This window comes from Candoia aspera, chromosome 11 (genome assembly GCF_035149785.1).
Source record: "Candoia aspera isolate rCanAsp1 chromosome 11, rCanAsp1.hap2, whole genome shotgun sequence".
Lineage (NCBI taxonomy): Eukaryota > Metazoa > Chordata > Lepidosauria > Squamata > Boidae > Candoia > Candoia aspera.
Window position 1 is genome coordinate 14,507,141 of NC_086163.1, and position 20,882 is coordinate 14,528,022.

Sequence of the window (20,882 nt, forward strand, 5' to 3'; positions counted from 1 at the left end):
GCATGCTCTAGTCCTCCTATATCTCTATTTTCATGGAAATTACATGTGCAAAGAACTGCAAAATTCTCACACAATTTTTTTTCTAAAAAATTGGAGATAGTTCAGAAACTAGACAGAACTGAGTTATGACTGAATCTTTGCAAAATTTCACATGAGCTCAAAATGGAAATCCATCTTTAGCTCCCTCTATAAAGCAGAAGTATGTAACTTTTTTTCAGGCTGAAGGCCACATTTATGCCTGAAATTCTCTCCAAAAAAGAAATGGGTGGTATCAGAGCAAAACTGAAATTTGATTTAATTTAAACTAATTAGAATTAAATTAAATTCATTCAATGCAATTAAAATGATTACTCCCAAGTATTAATTATCTCTCTCTGTCCTAAATTGCCTTCTAATGCTACTGTAGTCTACTGATCTAGCTGTTGTTGTTTATTCGTTTAGTCGCTTCCGACTCTTCGTGACTTCATGGACCAGCCCACGCCAGAGCTTCCTGTCGGTCGTCAACACCCCCAGCTCCCCCAGGGACGAGTCCGTCACCTCCAGAATATCATCCATCCACATTGCCCTTGGTCGGCCCCTCTTCCTTTTGCCTCCCACTCTCCCTAGCATCAGCATCTTCTCCAGGCTGTCCTGTCTTCTCATTATGTGGCCAAAGTATTTCAGTTTTGCCTTTAATACCATTCCCTCAAGTGAGCAGTCTGGCTTTATTTCCTGGAGGATGGACTGGTTTGACCTTCTTGCAGTCCAAGGCACTCTCAGAATTTTCCTCCAACACCACAGTTCCAAAGCATCGATCTTCCTTCTCTCAGCCTTCCTTATGGTCCAGCTCTCGCAGCCATATGTTACTACGGGGAACACCATTGCTTTAACTATGCGGACCTGATCTAGCTACTCTTGTGGAAATAAGGTGGAGGTGAAGGAGGTAGAAATTCCCCATGTAACAAGCCCAGAGTCATAGTAGTAAAACAGTTAGACTTCTAGCCTCCTTCAGGGACTGAAGCCTGTTTGAAGATCACCACTGAATGAAACTGGAAAAAGAATTGTCTTAATTTCATACAGAAACTGAAGTCAGAAGGATGACAAACTCAGGAAAAGGGATTTGCTGGACAAAAATCAACAGATGGACAAGGACCTACCAGGATGCAACTGAACTCATCTGTCTTGCTGTGGCTAGGATTAATTTAAAATCACATTGTGATACTGTACAATACAGTCCATTACAATATAATACATTTATTTTGGTCTACAGTTAGCATAAAGTAAAAATATAAGGGCTGTAATGTAAAAACAGTTTGTCAGTTTTCTCACATGATTTATATTGAAAAATTTGTAAGGATAATGATTATGGAGTTAATAGACAGGGAGGTAAACTTAAAGTAAAGCCAAAATGTTGTGGCCTCTTATAATCTACTAAAACTTTCACTATCCGAGGATCAGGCTTGCTCCCACCCCCCACCCCCCATGAAGGGCCACAGAGGTCTGAACCTCAGTGCAAAGTGAGTATAGTCAACATGTAACCCTTAAATCCCCTTCCCAATTTTTTTTTAAAGTTTTAAAGTTTAACATCTTTTAAAAAAAGTATTGACATACATGGTAAAATGAGCATTGCAGTTATGCCAGTAAATTTCAACAGTAAATTATGCGACTGAATTCCAGTGGCATACTATGGAGCAATCTTTCTCAACTTTTTGATCCTGGAGAAACCCTTGAAATATTGCTCAGGCCTGGGGGAACCCCTGCACATTCTGGCTCAAATATAGGCCAGGAGTTATAAAATAATTCTATTCATTTCATGGGTAGGCCTGTATATATGCATGAACAGTGTTCTTAAACTAAAACTAAAGAATGAAACTTACCTCTTTAATGTGAAGATGCCTGAATTTGAAATACTTTCTTTAAATAAATCATGATCTCCCAGGGAGCCCTTAGTGACCTCTTGCGGAACCCTAGGCTTCCACAGAACCCTGGTTGAGAAACCCTGCTATAGAGGAAGTATGGGGAAAAGTCACAGATGGATACCATTGTGTTTCTTACCTCTCCTACAGGGTGAAACTTCTGCTCTTTGAAGTCAAATAAGTTGGCCCAAGTAGAAAAATCACTGGTGAATTGCATAAACTACATACCTTGTGACTGATCATGGGGAATGGTATCTATCAGTTGTGCAGGGTGGTTCACCAGGACATCAGTTGTCCTGGTTTGCTGGCCTGCTTGATCTACAAAACAAGCTGAGGGAGGCATCTGTCTTGGACAAAAATACCAACTTGTGAAGATGCAAAGTGTAAGAACCTTGCGTCTCTTTGTTTTGTCTTTGAGCAGCAGTTTGGCTGAGATCTTTGGCTCCCAGATCCTGCTGGGAGTTTGCCAGGCAAGATGAATCACTCAGGAGGTTAAACTTGCTCCCTCTGTAACAAATGCCGAATTTAATGGCTGTGTTTAGGTGTTTTGAGACCCTGCAGTGTTTGCAACAACAGTGATGGCTCTTTTATGATAATGCAAGAAAGCTCTATTATGAAATAAATGCATTTTAAGGTTTTCTCTGGCAACAAAATGCAAGGATCATTCTGTATGTTGGCACGAAAGAATCAAAAACAGTTTAGTAAGTGGATGCAAGTGCTGTTTCATGTCACCCGCTTAATGGATCTACTGTGTTCTTTCAGCTTCTGTGGCCTGAAAAAATGGGAGTCCCCTCCCCTTCTTTAATGCCATAGCACCATTCATTCTGGCATTCAATTGATATTTTTCTTCTGTTGTTTCAGCATAAAAAATATTTGCCAGTTTATTAAATTTTTGGCATCATTTGTTTGGTTCTTGGCAATTGAAAAGAGTCTATCTTTCTTGATTAATAACATGGCATTTAATAAGGGGAAGTTCAGCTGCTGGTGGTATATTAAAGCATGAACCAATACAGAAGTTTTTTGTTCACTGAGAAGACAGCAAACATGGTTTTGTTAGATTTTAGTTGTGGACTAAACCAACAGTTTTGTAAGCAATCAATAAAAGGGCTAGGATTTATTCAAACAACTCTTCAGTCTTATAGCTAAATGTTAATCCTGTGCATATTTATGACTCTGCTTGCACATTAAACATGTCTCTGTTTTTCTTATCCTCAGCTGCTTTTTTAATACAGGTGGCAGAAGTCTAGGAAGGTAAAGGAAGGGTTAAGGATGAACCTGTTCAAAAGAATAGCCCAACTGAGCTATTGCTGAACAATCCTGTTAGTGTTAAGATTGCTCTACTGGGCAAATGGTTCTGAGTGGTGATTAATGGCCAATTCTAATTATTCTTGGGTGAAAACTGACTTCCCTCTGTTTATTTCAGTCAGGATCTAGGCGTTAAGTTTGGGAAAGAAATCTGCTTGGTACCTTTAGTAATGCTATGAGATAGTCATAATGACTTTTTAAGTTCTCTTCAGCCTCTTAGGAATGTCCTTCCTTCAGTGTTGGTGGTTCAGCATTGCTATCGTCCCACTTAGATGGTTGACTATAAAAATGGTTGTTAGGCTCTGATTAAGTGGCTTTGATTCTATCTATCTCTGAACTCCACCCACATTTCAGCATGACCTGTAATGTCAATGGAGATAAGTGTAATGGTTGCCTAATCCCAAATACTCAGTCTCACAAGCCCGGGCTTAAAGATAACTGATTTATTAAAGGAATAGTATGCAAATACAGAGAAAGCTGAGAATGAGCAAAAGCGTGCCAAATACAAACTTAAAAGCCTTGCTTCCAACCCAGTCCCGCCCCGAGCGCTCGTTAGCAACCACCCCCACCCAGGTGCTAGCAACCGTTACATGTGCCTGGGAAAGTAACCTTGAACAAAGTTGCAAACCCAAACATACATTCCAAAGTAGCAAAATAAAGAGCACAGCAATAATGGAAAATACCAGGAAGCGTTCAAGCATGTAATACACGGATCGACGGTTTGACATATGAAACGTTACGATGTTAACAGAACATCGAAACAGTGAACATGACATATCACCCCCCTAAAAACAATGCTAAGGAGCTGGCTTGCCCGGATAGGCAGAGTGAAAACGAGCAACAAGGTCGGGAGAGCGAACATCCCGACTAGAAACCCATTCGGGATGAGGAAAATGTTTCCAATGGATGAGATACTGCAAAGTGGAGCACTGGCGGCATGAGTCAAGGATTTCCTTGACTTCAAAGTGTTGCTGGTTATCGATCATAATGGGAGGTGGTGGGGTCGGTTGGGGATGCCAGCGGTCCGACGGAAGGTATGGCTTGAGTAAGCTGCAATGAAAAACAGGATGCAAACGTTTAAGATTATGGGGCAGATCAAGTTTGAAAGTTACAGGGTTAATTTGTGCAATAATAGGGAAAGGACCAACAAATTTAGGACCAAGTTTTTTCGAGGGTTGTGGTGATTTGATGAATTTTGTGGATAGGTAGACCTTATCCCCCACAGCAAACGTAGGTTGGGGGGAGCGTTTAGCATCTGCATGCTTTTTGTAGGTGGTTTGGGCATGGGAAAGGGCTCGTTGAATGTTGTGCCATGAGTCTTGTAGGGTTTCAGCCCAGTCAGTGAGAGAGGCTGGCAGTGATTGTGGGTGCGGGAGTTCGGGTATTGGGACGAACTCCCGGCCAAAGACAGCTTTAAAAGGAACCTGTCCAGTGCTTTGATGTACGGCGTTGTTGTAGGCAACTTCAGCAAACGGAAGCAGGTCCACCCAGTTGTCTTGTTGATAATTGACGAATGCCCGTAAATATTGTTCTAGTGTTGAATTAACAGCTTCAGTAGATCCATCCGTCTCTGGATGCCACGCAGTGGAGAGGGCTTGTTCGGTGCCAATCAGTTTTAAAAATGCCCGCCAAAATTGTGATGTAAATTGTGAGCCCCTGTCACTCACCAAACGGGCGGGGATTCCGTGAAGATGGTACACGTGTACGAGGAATAGGCATGCCAGCTGTTGCGCGGTGGGGATGGAAGCGCATGGGATAAAATGCGCTTGTTTGGAGAAAAAGTCCTTTACTACCCAAATGACTGTTTTTCATTGACTGGGTGGGAGGTCGACAATAAAATCCATGGATATGTCCTGCCATGGGTAGGCAGGGGTTGCCACAGGTTGCAGAAAGCCTTGAGGCTTGCCAGTTTTGCGCTTGGTTGTTGCGCACACAGGGCAAGCGGCCACATAAGTTTTAAGGTCCCTTAGAAGAGTTGGCCACCAGAATTGACGTCTGATGAGGTGAAGGGTTTTAAGGTATCCAAAATGTCCAGCCAACTTGTCGTCATGGCAGCGTTGGAGGATCGTCTTTCGTAAAGCCTCAGGGACATACAGACGATCGTTTCGCCAGGCAAAGTCCTCAGTAAAAGTTACAGTGTTTAAGTTTGCTTGTAACCAAGTGTCAGATTTCAGGTGGAAAAGCAACTGTTGTTTCAAGTCTGATGGAATTGGCAGACGCGCCGGACGGGAGGGAGGCGGAGCGGTCTGGCGTTGAGCCTGTTGCGCTCGCGTCTGACTGCGTGTCACAGCTGCCAAACTCAATTGCTTTTCAGTCCATACAGTACCCTGTATGGTTGGCCCAGGGCCAGCATCTTGGGGTCTGCATGATAAAGCATCTGCTAAAAAGTTTTTCCTGCCTGGTATAAACTTGAGTGTGAAATCGAAGCGAGTGAAAAATTCAGCCCATCCAAGTTGTTTGGGGCTGAGTTTTCGACTGGTGCTTAAGGCTTCTAGGTTCTTGTGATCAGTCCACACTTCGAATGGGTGGGAAGCCCCTTCTAATAAGTGACGCCAGGTTTCCAAGGCTGTTTTGACAGCAAACGCCTCTTTTTCCCAAACATGCCACCTCCTCTCTGTTTCTGTGAACTTGCGAGAGAGGTAAGCACAGGGTTTTAAAGTGCCAGATTGGTCTGCTTGCAGCAGAATTGCTCCGATGGAGAAGTCAGAAGCATCAACCTGCACTATGAAAGGCTTAGTTGGGTTAGGATGCTGCAAAATAGGTTCAGTGGTGAAAATCTGTTTGAGCGCATCGAATGCTTGTTGGCAGGCTGGGGTCCATTTAAGGAGTGCGCCTGGGTTCTTCGAGCGCCGCGTATCCCCCTGAGCTTTAGTTTTTAGTAGTTCAGTAAGGGGAAGGGCAGTTTCAGCAAAATTTTGGGCAAATGCCCTATAGAAATTGGCGAATCCAAGGAAACTTTGTAATTGCCACCTGGTACGGGGAGGCTCCCATGCCAAAATGGCTTCAACCTTGGCAGGGTCCATCTCAATGCCCTTTGCTGAAATTCTATATCCCAGGTAATCAATTTGTGATTGATGGAAGGCACACTTGGACAGTTTCGCATACAACTCTGCTTTTCTCAGTTTAGCAAGCACTTGACGCACCAAGTGAATATGTTCTGCCATGGTTTCAGTATAAATCAATACATCATCCAAATACAATAATACCCCTTTAAATAGGTGGTCATGCAAGACCTCATTGATGAGTTGCATAAAAACCCCAGGTGCCCCAGACAAACCAAAAGGCAACACGTTGTATTGGAAAGCCCCGAGAGGACAGTTAAACGCTGTTTTCCACTCATCCCCTTCCTATATGCGAATGCGAAAATAGGCTTCCCTTAAGTCTAATTTTGAGAAGATTTTACCTTTGGCCAGATGTGATAACATATCTTTGATGAGGGGTAAAGGATATTTATTTAATATTGATACTGCATTGAGCCCGCGGAAATTGGTACATAGTCTCAAAGAACCATCCTTTTTTGGTCTAAAGAGAACAGGTGCCCCCACCGGGGAGTTTGCTGGCTCAATGAAACCCCTAGCTAAGTTTTTGTCAATGAATTCCCTCAGTGTAGTCAGCTCTTTAGGGGACATGGCATAGATTTTTGGGTGAGGTAATTTCGCATTGGGCAGAAATTCAATGGCACAGTCTGTCTTTCGGTGAGGCGGTAACCGATCTGCTTCCTTCTCTCCAAACACATCTGCAAAATCTTGGTATTGCCTGGGCAGTCCTTCTAGGGGTTCAAGGGTTTGTACAGTGGTGGTAGCCACCCATCCACCCTCAATGTCCTCCAATAAGTCTTTTTCTGGTGCTTTATAAAATCCATCAGCAAACGTTACAGTTCTATGCAGCCAGTTGATAAAAGGGTTTTGTTGTACGAACCAAGGCATTCCCAAAATGACTAAAGGACCCCCCACTGGAGCTATGACAAAAGGTGATTTCTCCCAATGGGTACCCATTTGTAAAGCCACCAGTCCTGTGGAGTGGGTGACCGCCTTTCCCCAGCCATAGTTCCGTCCAATTGTGTGAAGATCATTGGCCGTTGCAAAGGGAACGTGGGCAGTTCTAAGGCAGCTACAACATTGGGATGCATTAGCGAACGTGAACAACCCAAATCTAGCATAGCCCAGACTTCCACAATTTTGGTTCTAGATCCCAATTTCAATTTGACAGTCAGTGTAGGAAAATTCCCACTCACCGAATCGTGGTTGCGCCCGGTTTCTTCCACCTGCCCAACGGCGCCCTTCAGAGCAGGTGGTACCTTTTCCCGCCGGCTGATCGAACTGTAATTCCTCCTCCTCTTCCCCAAATGGGAGGTCTGAAGGGTCGACTTCTGCGCAGGCAGCTCTCATCTTACGTGGTAATGATGGCGATTTTCCCGACGGTTTCCCTGGCCGCTCCTCCGGTCTGCGTCTTGGGCACGAAGTGGCATGATGCCCTTCCTTCCCGCATCTCAGTCATTGACCTTTCGCAAATCATCGTTCCCTTTCTTCCTCCCAACTTTTCATTTTAGGGCGGGTTGAAAATCCCATGGTGCGAGCCCCTCTACTTGCTCTGCCCTGCTTCAGTTCCTTGCTTTGGGCGAACGTTTCTAGAGTGTTTTCCGCACTGCCCGCCAACTGTATCCACCCATACAACGTTTTGGGATCATCCCGACACAAAGCCCACTGGAGGACTTCCGTCTCCAGTCCTTGTTTAAACATTTCCACTAAAGTTGACTGGGACCAATCCTCTACCTTCCCCGCCAGGGCTTTAAATTCCAAAGCATAGTCTGCGACGGAGAGGGTTCCCTGATAAAGTTTTTTCAGTGCCCTTTTCGCTCTCTCTTGGGCCAAGGGGTCTTCAAAATGCTGTTTTAGTGCCCACAGAAACTCATCAAAGTCCTCTAACTCCGTAGCTTCTGTTTGGCATAACTGCACATACCAATCCGCTGCCTGCCCCTTTAGCTTGTTAGCAATAATATTGATTTTACACTGTTCCGAACGAAAACTTCACCCCCAATCTTCCATATAATGTCTAGCATTAGTAATGAAAAAGGATAGCTTGGTAGGGTTGCCATCAAACTTTACCCCAAATGGTGGAAGGGTTCTTATCGGCTCCGCCGGCTGTGATGGCTCCGCAAACGTCAATGCACGTCGAGCCCCCAGTGGTGGCCGATCCCTGGTTGCTCTCGACTCCCGTCCCCTCGATTGTCGGGAAGCTCGAGTCCTGCTTCTTCCCCTGAGTGACGGGGACCTCTCTCTTGGGTAAGCCAGTTGTGTGGGGTCTTCCTCCCAATCTTCCTGCAGGGACACCGACCCTCTGGGGATATCCTTCAGGAGGGCCACTATCATGTCCATTTTATCCTCTATTGCTTTCATGCGGGCAGGGGTGACAGGCTCCTCTAAGGGTCTAGTGGTCACTACCACCCTCGGTGATAATGGGAGTTCGGGTTCCCAGGATGGCTGTGGTGAATCCCTCCCCGTTCTTGCTTCCACCTCGGGCTGGAGTTCACCCCTTGTAGCACCCTGCACCGCCAACAATAGATCATCCAATTGGGCATCCCGCTTCTCTCGGCGTGCTGCCCTTTGGGCTCGCGAACTCGGAGCCACCAGGGTCTTTGTCGAGTCCGGCTCCTCTTCGCTCCCATCACTTTCGCATAGTTGAGGTTCTATCATCACTAGCGCTCCCCTTTACCCAAACTTGGATGGGGCTAGCGGAAGATGATATAAATGATTCTCAGCTTTATGTAATGGTTGCCTAATCCCAAATACTCAGTCTCACAAGCCCGGGCTTAAAGATAACTGATTTATTAAAGGAATAGTATGCAAATACAGAGAAAGCTGAGAATGAGCAAAAGCGTGCCAAATACAAACTTAAAAGCCTTGCTTCCAACCCAGTCCCGCCCCGAGCGCTCGTTAGCAACCACCCCCACCCAGGTGCTAGCAACCGTTACATGTACCTGGGAAAGTAACCTTGAACAAAGTTGCAAACCCAAACATACATTCCAAAGTAGCAAAATAAAGAGCACAGCAATAATGGAAAATACCAGGAAGCATTCAAGCATGTAATACACGGATCGACAGTTTGACATGTGAAACGTTACGATGTTAACAGAACATCGAAACAGTGAACATGACAATAAGCTTGGTTTTATCTTCTATATAACTTTTAATTATGAGACCCTGAGAGTATCAGGATCCAAGGGATTCCTGTCACAAGCAATCAGATTTCCATCTCACAGGAAAACCAGCTGTCAACCCAGTAGGGCTATGGGCAAGAATCACAGAAAAGGAGGAACTTCCAAAGAGAAGCATCTGAAGACTAGAATGAACTGAAATACTGTAGGTATGGTAACCCAAGGCAGTCAAGAGATTTAGTTTCAAAGGAAGCAGTGCAGGGGGCAGGAATGTAAGCAGGGAAAATTTTCTTTCACCAAGACAAATGACACAGCTGAAAGTCTGGCTCAAAGTTTGTCTGTAAAGCCTTGGTAGAGTTGGATTACTTCTTATGGAGGAAGAAATGCCACCCAAATGATATTTTTAATCAGGTAGCAGCTTTCTAGTGTGATGCCTGAGTGGGTCCATCACTGTGGGAGAAAACACAATTTGCAAGATTTTGGTAAAGCCTAGGCTTTAATGGCACAGAGAAACTAAGTGTTGAAATTTGAAACCTTGTTTCAAACCTTCCTAACACCTTACAGGGATGGGCAGGAAACTTGACTGAATGGACAAGTTAATAGCTTATATAGCCAATGAGAAGATGGGTGTGATTGGAAATGAGAAGCTTTGTCACATTGCTGTTTTCAGCCAAAAAAACCCAAAACATGTTCACCTCTCTCATGACCAACCATTTTGTACACAGTAATATCTACCTGATATGACATTTTTTTAAAAAAGTTACCAAACTCAAACAAGACCGAAAAAGTTGTGTGCTGTGATTTTGTATGCATTGTTTTGTTTCTTTCATTAATTCTGGCTGCCATGCTGTATGCTGAGATGAACAATAGCTTTGGTCTGTGAAGATCAATACCAGATCACTGATAATGCCTATCTAGTCAAAGAGTAGATTATTTGATAAATGGGGTGGTCCATATATTTTGACACTTGTTAGCTGTATAGCCCGGACCAAACCAACCAGACTAATGTTTTATCATAACCCACCCCCAGGATGAGTAAATAGAATACTTCTTTTTTGGTTGAAACCCTATATATCCTAGTTCTTTAAAAAAAAAACGGAAGAAGAAAAGTCCTTTGTAAGTAATAGATTCCTTGCAAAAGAAAAGAGAAAGCATGGACAGTATAAAATTTGTTGGAGATGTTGTCCACCCAATGTTCCAAAACTTAGCTTTGTGTTGCACAAAGGTACAGTATAAAAGAGGTATACAGCAGTATAAAGCTATCTTCCTTTAATTCTGCACTGGTAAGGTAGTATTTTTTTTTGACTATTTGAAATGTTTTTATCAATTTAATTTTTTTTAAAAAAATCCCATTGGTTTGCAGTATTCACTAATATGGGGTGGTGGTGGTATCTAGTATGGAACCAAAATGGGACCACTGAGGTTTGCAGAAGTGCAAACCGATTTTTGGAGGAAAAAGAAACCTTGAGGAGCAAAGGAGAGGCTTATTCTGAGCTGACTGGTAAGATCTGAATAGGCTCATTGACTGTATAATCATTTGAGGGAGGGAAATGGAAAAGTGATGGAATGAAGTATCTGGCAAGAAGATCCAATTGACAGGTTGGTGGAAATTTGGAACAGCTGTCCCCCCTGCAACCTTGTGAGGATAATCTCATCTCTTCCATCTAGATTCAGTTTGGCAGGTGATAGGAGCAGGATCTTTTCTTTGGGGCATCTTCAAGGCGGAACATTCTCCCTGTAACTCCCCCCTTTCAAGGCCTTCAAAGACTTTCCTTGGCATCTGAAAGCTTGAACAGTTTTTCAGCGTTGCTTTTTATCAACCAGCAATGGTTGGGCTTTTCTTTCTTTGAGTATGATGTAAACGTGTTTTTCAGGGTTTATGAATCTTTTCAGAAGTGTATTTTATGGTTGCTAGTCTCTTTGCAGAGGGGGATTCTTTGCTGAAAAGCAGGATGGAGGTGTCAATAGATAAAGTGTGGCACAGCAGAGGTGGTTCTTGGGGAAATCCTTGATGATGCAGAGTTGCTAAAGTTGGGATGGATGCTTTTTGAAGAGGGAAAATGCTTGGCACCATCATATATGCTCTCAGTGTTACTGGGGATTTTTCCATTATTGGAAGATTCCTCCCACAACACAAGTTGTAGTTGACAAAGGTTCTCAAGTAATGCACAGATCCCCATTTAGAAGCAGAGAAAGAATAGCCTGTCAACACATTCTCCATGATTAGTTGCTTATTTATCATAATCCTTCTGTGGCATCCATTGCAAGAAATTGTTGCCTTATGGAAGACCGGTGGCTTCTAGTACACATTCTTGGGTATGAGGACAGGGCCATATGATGGTATTTATGGAACGTATTTTGGTCTGGAACCTCGTGTATTATCAATAAAAATTGATAATGATGAATGGCCATGATCACTATCATTACCTTATATACTGATAGTAAAATCCTTTTGGGAGATTTATTTATTTATTTAAATAACTTATATGGCTCCCTATCGCACATAGTGATCCTAGATGGCTCACAACAGCCAATAAAAACAATATAATAAAAGCAGAACAACCCTTCCCACCAGGTGACCAATCAACCAACCAAACTATTAACCTCCTCACTCAACCCCAGTGTGTGGGGGAAGAGCCAGGTCTTCATGGCCTTCCAAAAGGCTAAAATGGCAGGGATCCCTTGAATCTCAGGTGGGAGGCTATTCCAAAGGGCTGGAGCGCCTACAGAGAAGGCACACCTCTGAGGTCTCATCAGATGACAGCATTTAAAGGAAGGGACATGGAGTGTGCCTCCCCCATTTGACCTAGTGGGATGGGCAGATATCCTCAGGGAGAGGTGGTCTTGCAAATAATCTGGCCCTGTGCAGTGGCAAACATCAGCCCATTCAGGGAGAAGCCTATTGAGTGTTACCCTTCAAATGCTGAAGTCAATATTGGACGTACTCCATCTTTCAGTTATGAATCTGTTGGTAATCAGTTAACTGATGGTAATCAGTTACCATCTTGAAGGAATGAGGAAGGGGAAAGAGATAGTCAGGCTTGAAAGTTCTCCTCACAACCAGAGCAGATAGAAACAACTCTGATGGGAAATTAAGTGGGTAACTTTTGGGTAGAAGCCTAAGGAGCAAAGGTGATGGAATAATAGTAATAATATATATTATGATCACATGAAGGATACACAATTGACAGGTTGTCATCTTTTTCAGCTCAGTGTCCAAATCTGTGCAACGTTAGTAACATAATCATAGCAGGAGACAAATACTTATTTCCATGCAACTCAGTGTGCTCACCTAGGAGACAATCCTTGCTAAGTACTGGTTGCTTGTATTCTTGGCTGTTTATTGGCTTTCCAAATCTGATACTTTGGCATCTGTTGCATGTAATACAGAGGTGATACCACTCTGGGACCTGGCTTTATGGCATTCAAAAAGCTCATGCCCCATGAATTCGATGGCACTCATCCACTGTGTGGCTAGCAATGCTGTGTGGATATGTCTCTGGGCCCAGGCTGCCAGCCGAACGCTGACATTTGGCAAATAGCCTTTCAGAAAAAAACGATTCCAAAAGATGTTCCTCTCCATTCATCAGAAGCTGTCGCCCCAGGAATCCCACTGCCATAAAGTCCCCTTTCTTCAGACAGATCTTCTCCCTCCCCTTCCTCCTTGTGTCTCTGGTATATCTATGAAAACAGGAACATTATTAACATATTAATGATCAGATGTTATGTTTTAGGCTTGCATTTTAAAAGTCCTTTGCAATGCAGAAGAAGGATGGTTTGACAGTCTTAATTCAACACAAGGCGACAAATGCAGCTTATAATGAAATTAACATAAATCCTTGGTGTTAATCATTTAGCATTATTGATAGCCATATTAAAAGGAAGTCTCACAATCTTGGACATGCAAAAGGGAAACGCAATGCTTTTTTCCAGCTGTCCTGAGATGCTCTGCGCCCATATGGTGCCAGAGAGCTAGCTTTCTTTTCTAATTTTCCTCCTCTGTTTGAGCTGTCAGCTACCCCCTCTCTTTTTCTTTCTCTGCAGTTTACTTTTTTTTTTTTTTTGCCATGTTCCCCCCTTCCCCCCTTTTTTTCCTTTTTCCAGAGTGCCAGATTTCTGGAGTAGGTCAAAAAACTATCGGCATCTGTAGCTGTCATCAGTCCCGCAATGAGGCAGGAGCGAAATAGCGAGGTGACAATGCTGCAGCCGATCTTCATTGGTTTTAATTTGGGAAACTTCACTTTCATTTATGCATTCAGCTCTAAAAATCAAAGAACAGCATTTTGAATGGCTTCGGGTGTCTTTTGAAAGTGTTGCTGGAAGTGTGGGCATCTGGGAGGTGGCAGGGTGGGGAGGAAAATTATGTCACTTGACAATCCAACCATTGATAACCCTGTCATTTTTAGGTAGGGGGGGGGGTTTGGAGAAACAGACAAGGAGTAGGCAGCTGCCTATTTTGGGACCTTGTTGTATGGATGAGAGGGGCTAGATGGGGGTGGGGAGAGGAAGTTAGCTTTGCAAATGAATAAATTTGCTAATCAGAATTCTGTATCTTTGAAAATTATTGCTTTGCAGAAGAAACTTCTTTAAAAGAATCTTGCAAGTCTGAAAGCACTTCTCCTGTCCTTTACTTCTAATTTCCAAAAACCTAGGGAGGGTCCCTTCTGAAACACTTTTCACACCCCTTTTCCTTCTATGAGTTGAGATAATTTTTGCATGATAGTTGTCTAGTCTATGGCTCTTCCTCCTGTCTCCCAAAGTCATTCCCACAGACCATCACATCCTGGGCAAAGAGAAATTGGATGATGTGTTCAAGGGTATGTCTACTTATCCCACTGGGGTAGTAAGAAATGTTAGGCTCTGGAAACACACATATGACACATTATTATGCTTTTACCAATCATTCCATACCTAGAGCTTTTATTATATAGTTAATACCCTCTTTAAGTTGAGACTCACATGTCCAAGAGCTTTTCTTGCAACAATATGGAAGTGATTTACTATTCCTTTCTTTTTTTTTCCTTCTTCCCAGATTAATTTACAGCCCTACAAACCACTAAAGATTTCCTAATAGTTTCTCACTGAAGAACTCATCCTACTTATCTGGGAGTCAGCACTGTCATATGCTAAGCCTCAATGGGAAAGGACATAGTCCAATAGAGTATCTTCAACTCAGAAATCTAGGCATGGACCTCAACCTCCAGAATTCCCCAGCCAGCATGGCTGTTGCTGAGAATGCCAGGGGTTGAAGTCCATAGATCTGGAGGGGATCCAGGTTGGGGAAGACTGGATCAAGCCCTTTCAGAATAGGCAACTCCCTTCTAATAAGTCAGGATTACAGCAGTGGGCTGAGTTAAGAGAGAACGTTCAGAGATAGGAGACGGCCAAAGCTTCTCTCAGAGAAAATGGCTGTATTTTGTTCTGAACAAAGCTCTGTCTAGTTCTGCAATTGCATTCTTCTTCTAGGCACCAGGACAGAAATATTAGTGTGAAAAATCTCCCCGAATGAGGCAACTTGTAGCCCCACCTTTTTCATGCCTTTTCTAAGCCCCCTTCTTTTGTTGACATGTTCTGTGCTTCTGACAAAGACACCTGGATGGATGGATGGATGGTTGATGAGGCATCAAGTCGTTTTTGACTCCTAGTGACTACACAGATAGATTTTCTCCATGACAATCTGTCCCTAACCTGGCCTTTCAGGACTTCCAATGGTACACTCATCGCCACCATAATTGAGTCCATCCACCTTGCTGCTGGTTGTCCTCTTCTCTTTCCTTCCACCTTTCCTGGCATCAGAGCCTTCTCCAGACAGCTAGGACTTTTCTTAATGTGTCCAAAGTAGGATAATTTGAACCTGGTCATTTATGCCTTGAGTTGATCAAGGTTGATTTGGGTTGATTTGTTCAATGATCAAACTCTGGGTTGATTTGTTCAATGATCCATCGGTTCGTTTCTCAGCTGTCCATCATATTCTCAGGAATCTCGGAGTATATCCTTATTACTTTATCTACTGACATAATGAACAATAGTGTAACACCCAGTTCTAAACTGGAAGGCCTGAATAGATTTTCATCCAGGTACTATAGATGAGTGGATAGATTTCATTTGCAAGTGGTCACACTGATGTTAACAAAATGCAGAGAAAACAAAAAAGTTACTGTAGGTTTTAAGAAAATATTGCCTGCCCCTAAGTTACATTTAACAAAAATTCTCCTCTATCCATTTTACTGCCACAAAATAGCAAGAAAAATGGGAGGTGGGGGGAAGCAGGTAACCTGCAGAGGCTGTGAAAGGGCATAGTTCATGCGGCAAATATGTGTAAATCTTTGTTTTAACAGCAAAATTTTGCTATTCTAAGACTCATCAGGCTAGATTTTTTGAATGATGCCTCGCAGGTCAATATTTCAACAATAAAAAAGGGGTGGGAGAGAAGGAGACCCTCTATTTAGATTTTTATGCTTCCAATTTAGGCAATTAACCTAGAACTCTTCCCAATTTGTATATAAAAACAACCTCCAGGGCTTAGATTGCAGTGGCAGTTTTAAAACCTAGAGTGAATCAGTTTGAAATATAAGCCCCTTGCAAACAGAGGGGTGTTTTATAATGGAACCACTGACAGACCCTTAGCTACAGAGGCGCTAGCGGGCACCACCGTAAGATGGGAATAAAACTAAATTACATCACTTGTCATCATTAAGAAAATTTTTTTGTCTCAGCTCTTCATTTGAAAGCTCTGTAGTTAATGAACGATTACTGAACCATGACATCAAAATGGCTAAAATATAGGAATTCAAGTGAGGTCAACTCGAGTATTTTTTAAACCGTGAAATTAAGGAACCCGTTCATATAGATGGGAGGTTGCAACATTAGTTTGCCTTGTAAGGCTGCCTTTAAGCCTCAGGAATGCCCCATATTTTAGAGGGCAAAAATTATGCTCTCACGTGAATGGAAGAGGCAAAACAAGAACTCTCCAAGTCCTGTACACGTGGATCACATCCATTTCACGTCCTAACTGTCTTGTTAGAAGAAGACTTGCACAATCTGATTTTGCTGTTTCTTGAAATACTCTGACACAGAGTCCTCTGGCTTAACTACAGATCCCAACTTCTAAAGGATTTCACTTTTCTCCAAATGTTGCAATGCCGCTGTCAGTCATGGGGACACACCTGGCTAGATCTGTAGTTCTGCCTTTTGAAATTGGCAGGACACAAATGTTTCTAGCACAGCAGTCACATTATGCTCCATGCTAGCAGCCGTGCATTTATGGGAGGCTCCTTCCATTGATACAGGCTTGAAAATGGGCACATCCACAGCGGCATCTCTGAAAATGCTCTTAACAATTACGCAGGTTGACGTGGGGGCAGAGCTGGTGCCCTACGGAAGTTGAATCCTCATACTGATGTCGCTACCTGGGTACTCTCGGAAAAACACTTAACACCAATTAGCCTGTAAGAATTTCAGCAGAGCAAGAGGTATAATGCAATACAGGGCATCGTGGATATATTTTTCAACTCAGCATTCTAAATTTCCCAGAAGTGATGATTACTTTCATTTTTCTTGGCCAATTGAGAAAATGCCATAAACATATAGAAACAACTGGGTTGGAACAGTGAGAAATTAAGACTATGATCCAATGGGGGATAACTGGGATTAAAATTCCCAGGAACACAGTGAGCAAACCTAGATAGGCCTGCCCATCCTTCTTTCCTGGGCAGTACAACAGAACAAAAAGCTAATATCCAATGACAGCCCCTCCCAACAGCCTGTAATGTGTGGGGTGTGTGTATGGTTTGCACATGTTTTTGCAGGCGCATGTTTGTTTGTTTTTTCCCAAGGTTTTGAAACCTCCAGGGCAGTTAGAAACCCATGTTTTTCACTGAACTGTGTCTTTTTGAAATTCACTAGCCTGACATGTCATTGGCATGACGTGCTTCAGCCTGCTATACTGAAATGCCACATTACACTGTGTGACGAGACAGGCCAACAAAAAGGGACAAGGCGCATCAGCCCGATGGGATATCAAGCTTGAGAAATTCAAGCCATGCGTCTCAGTCTGTCTATACATAAAGGAAGAGCGACAACAACAACAAAATTGAGTTTTAAATTTCAGAGGCAAAGATTTGGCCCTGAAATTTAAATCTTAAGTTTTGTTTGTTTCTCTCTCTCTCTCTCTCTCCTTTTCTTTCTATCTTCCTCTTTCCTCTTTCCTCTTTCCTTTCCTTTCCTTTCCTTTCTTTTCTTCTCTCTTTTTCTTTCTTTCTTTCTTTCTTTCTTTCTTTCTTTCTTTCTTTCTTTCTCTCTCTCTCTCTCTCTCTCTCTCTTTTCTTTTTTCTTTCCTCTTTCCTTTCTCCCCCCCTCTCTTTTTTCTTTCTTTCTTTCTTTCTCTTTCTTTCTTTCTCTCTTTTCCCTCCCTCCCTTTTCTCAAAATCTCCTTGGATCAATAGGGAACTCTTGAAATTCCTCTTTCATGCACTTTATCTTGCAGCTGGTGGGAAAGTTTTTGTCCAAATCTAGATTTTTCAAATCTCAATTCCATTATGCATTTGTGTTTTTGAAGGGCATTAGGCCAGTCTCTTAAAACAGGTTTACAGAGGACTAATATTACAAGAGAAGATAAAAAGCTGGACAATTGCCACTCAGGTAGGAAAAAAAGGTACCTCTGCAAATTATGAAAGCAGAAAGAAAACCAGACACCTAGCAGCATAACAGCAATTGACAGGATTTAAAAACCAAGTGGGATGGGAGCAGTGTCTTTGCCTGGTACGAGATGATGTGAATGGAGATGGCAAGCTGATCTCCTGGGGAGAACTCACTGCGGTGCTAGAAGGCCTCCCTTGGAGCTGCTTTAGAAATCATTCCACAGATCATGGGTAAGCAACTGGTGTCCCTGAGGCCATGTGTCCAAGGGCCAGGTATAAAATGTGATGTGTGGCCCTTGGAGCAATAGGGGCCCTGCCCACTTTTCCCACTGTCCAGATGATCAACTGGCCTGTGCAAAACCAATCAGCTAATCAAGGTGTTTAATTGGCTCATGTGTGCTAAACTTGCAATTTACAAATCACATGGGCGAATTAAGAAAACAGCCATGAAACGTCAGGTCTTAACATGTTGCGTGAATCAGGTTACCAATTATTTATTTATTTAATTTCTACAGCTGCCCATCTCAACAAGTGACATTATGCTACAGAATGGCTGGTTTGCTTTGGCTTAGCCTGTTGTGTGAACATGTCCTTTGTGGTTTGCAAATTGGTTAACTGTTGCTAAAAAAAAAAAAATTGTAATCTTGATTTCTTGAGATCTATGATATGGGTGGCCTTTCTTTGTAGAATTGTAGTGTGTATTGTTTGTGTGTGTTTGTGCAGGGGTGTGTAGGAGGGACTTTGTAAACATGACAAAGGAACTGTTAGGGAATAATCTCTCTACCAGTCCTGATGGTTTTAGGTCACAGTCATCTGTAGTATGCAAAATGAAGGAGGCAGAGTCTGGAGCATGTGAGAACAAATATATTAGTAGTTGCTTGGGATTTTTTCATACGCAACCGCTGTTTACAAGATTGGCAGGAAAAGATCGGCAAGCTCATTCATGTGTGTTGTTGCATGCACTTCTCCTAACGTAGGCCTTTTTGAACGTGCTTTATCTAGCATGCACGCTTCTTGCAAGCCATTTTTTCCTGTAGGAAAACTCAATGTTGTGTGGATTTTCTGAGCTCCCAGCCATATCCAAAATTCTGAATATACCACTCGCAAAATGCAGAGGCATTCTGGGTTCTCCTGCACATTTGGCAAATCCCAAATTCATGCATTCGTTAAAAAAAAATCTGATAGGCTAAATTTACATTTTACCTCTAGTGGAAGTGAAATCGTAAGATTTCAAGGCTACGAAGATGGTGGGGTTCACCCCCCCACCATTTGGAAAGCAACATTTTGCTCCTATTATTTATGCTTCCCTGCTGAAGCAACAAAAGTGTTTCAATAATCTCCGAAGAGTTTAAGAACAATATACTTAATTGCTATGAGTAATTTCAGAGCTAATTAATGTGATAAATCTCCAGAGCGAAGTATTCTTACTTAATGAACAGCGTAAAATGGGAGAGACAGAGGTCTTTCCATGCAAATATATGCACTGGCTGCTGTTGCTCTCAAAGTGAAATGATAGAAATAAACACATCCATGCAAATACTTGCATTTATAATCAGTAGGTGGATTGTGTGCTGCCTGCCACCAGCAGCAAAAGTCAGACTGGGTCTTATTAATATTCTCTACTTGCACTTCAATAAAGTAAGGCATCTTGTTTTAATTTTTTAATTGAAAATGAAATGCAAACGGTTTTGCTTATTTAACAACGTGGAACGAGATCCTGACATTGAGTGCAATTGTTCTGGGAAGAGCAATACACTGGTGTGGCTTGGAAGACCAAGAATTAAAGCCACACCTTTCCAAAAGTAGATGGCGCATGATTTAACAGCTTTGTAAAGTTTCTGCTGTATCTTCTACCTACTTGCCAGCCAATGTACTTTGGATTCAGCCCTTAAATGCAAATCTGCTGCTTCAACGTTTCTTCAGAAGTTTATTATCAGCTACCCTCCTTTAAAGACATAAACAGAGTGTTTTATTCTGTTTCCTTCTAATTTTTCTTTCCTTCTTTTTGTAGGCCTTTTTGAACGTGCTTTATCTAGCATGCACGCTTCTTGCAAGCCATTTTTTCCTGTAGGAAAACTCAATGTTGTGTGGATTTTCTGAGCTCCCAGCCATATTCCAAAATTCTGAATATACCACTCACAAAATGCAGAGGCATTCTGGGTTCTCCTGTACATTTGGCAAATCCCAAATTCATATATTCGTTAAAAAAAATCTGATAGGCTAAATTTATATTTTACCTCTAGTGGAAGTGAAATCGTAAAATTTCAAGGCTACAAAGATGGTGAGGTTCAATCTTGTAGGGTTGTTTTCGTTTATAGGAAGCACAGCTTAATTTTTATTTAAAAGAAGAAAGCAAGTAGATAAAGTGGAATTAACTGGTGGTTTCTGCAAGATGGAAGAGATTGAAAACAAAGAATTTAACAGCCTTCTCTTATGACCATAACCTTTGCTGAAAACATTTGGAGGCCAATTTTATCCAGGGATTGCCTGGTTGCTGATGCTTCAGCATTACTCTCCTTTCTTTGGATCTGTTTATTAATGGCTATAATTGAAGCCAATTTAGTGGCCTGCTAGAACCACTGAAATGGAGCAGAGCTTATAACACAGCTTAGAAGCTGGCACAGAAAAAGAATTATCTTAAAATACCTTCAGTGAGCATGACAGAGAAACACAGGTGATTGATCTTACACACTCAGCCCTCCCAAGCATAAAGAATCACATGCTTAGATACATTAGGATGAGATAAGTAAAAGGAATTTCTTACTGACTTTATTGTTGCTTCTGCTACATCCATCTTGGTGGAAAAGATGAAGTTCCTTTGTTCTTCTTTTCTTTCTAAACACTTAGTGTTGCCCTAAACTCTCAGCCCTACAGCTGCCAAGAGCTGTG

General features: G+C 42.4%; 1 protein-coding gene across 1 annotated transcript in view; it reads left to right on the forward strand.

The window, feature by feature from the left end:
- The window catches only part of SLC7A9 (solute carrier family 7 member 9), a 304,184-nt gene extending 283,506 nt beyond the window's left edge, over positions 1-20,678 (forward strand). Inside the window, exon 14 of the transcript XR_010068626.1 lies at positions 20,668-20,678. The gene's annotated coding sequence lies outside the window, so the exon portion shown is untranslated. The remainder of the gene's footprint in view (positions 1-20,667) is intronic.
- Positions 20,679-20,882: the final 204 nt, after the last annotated feature.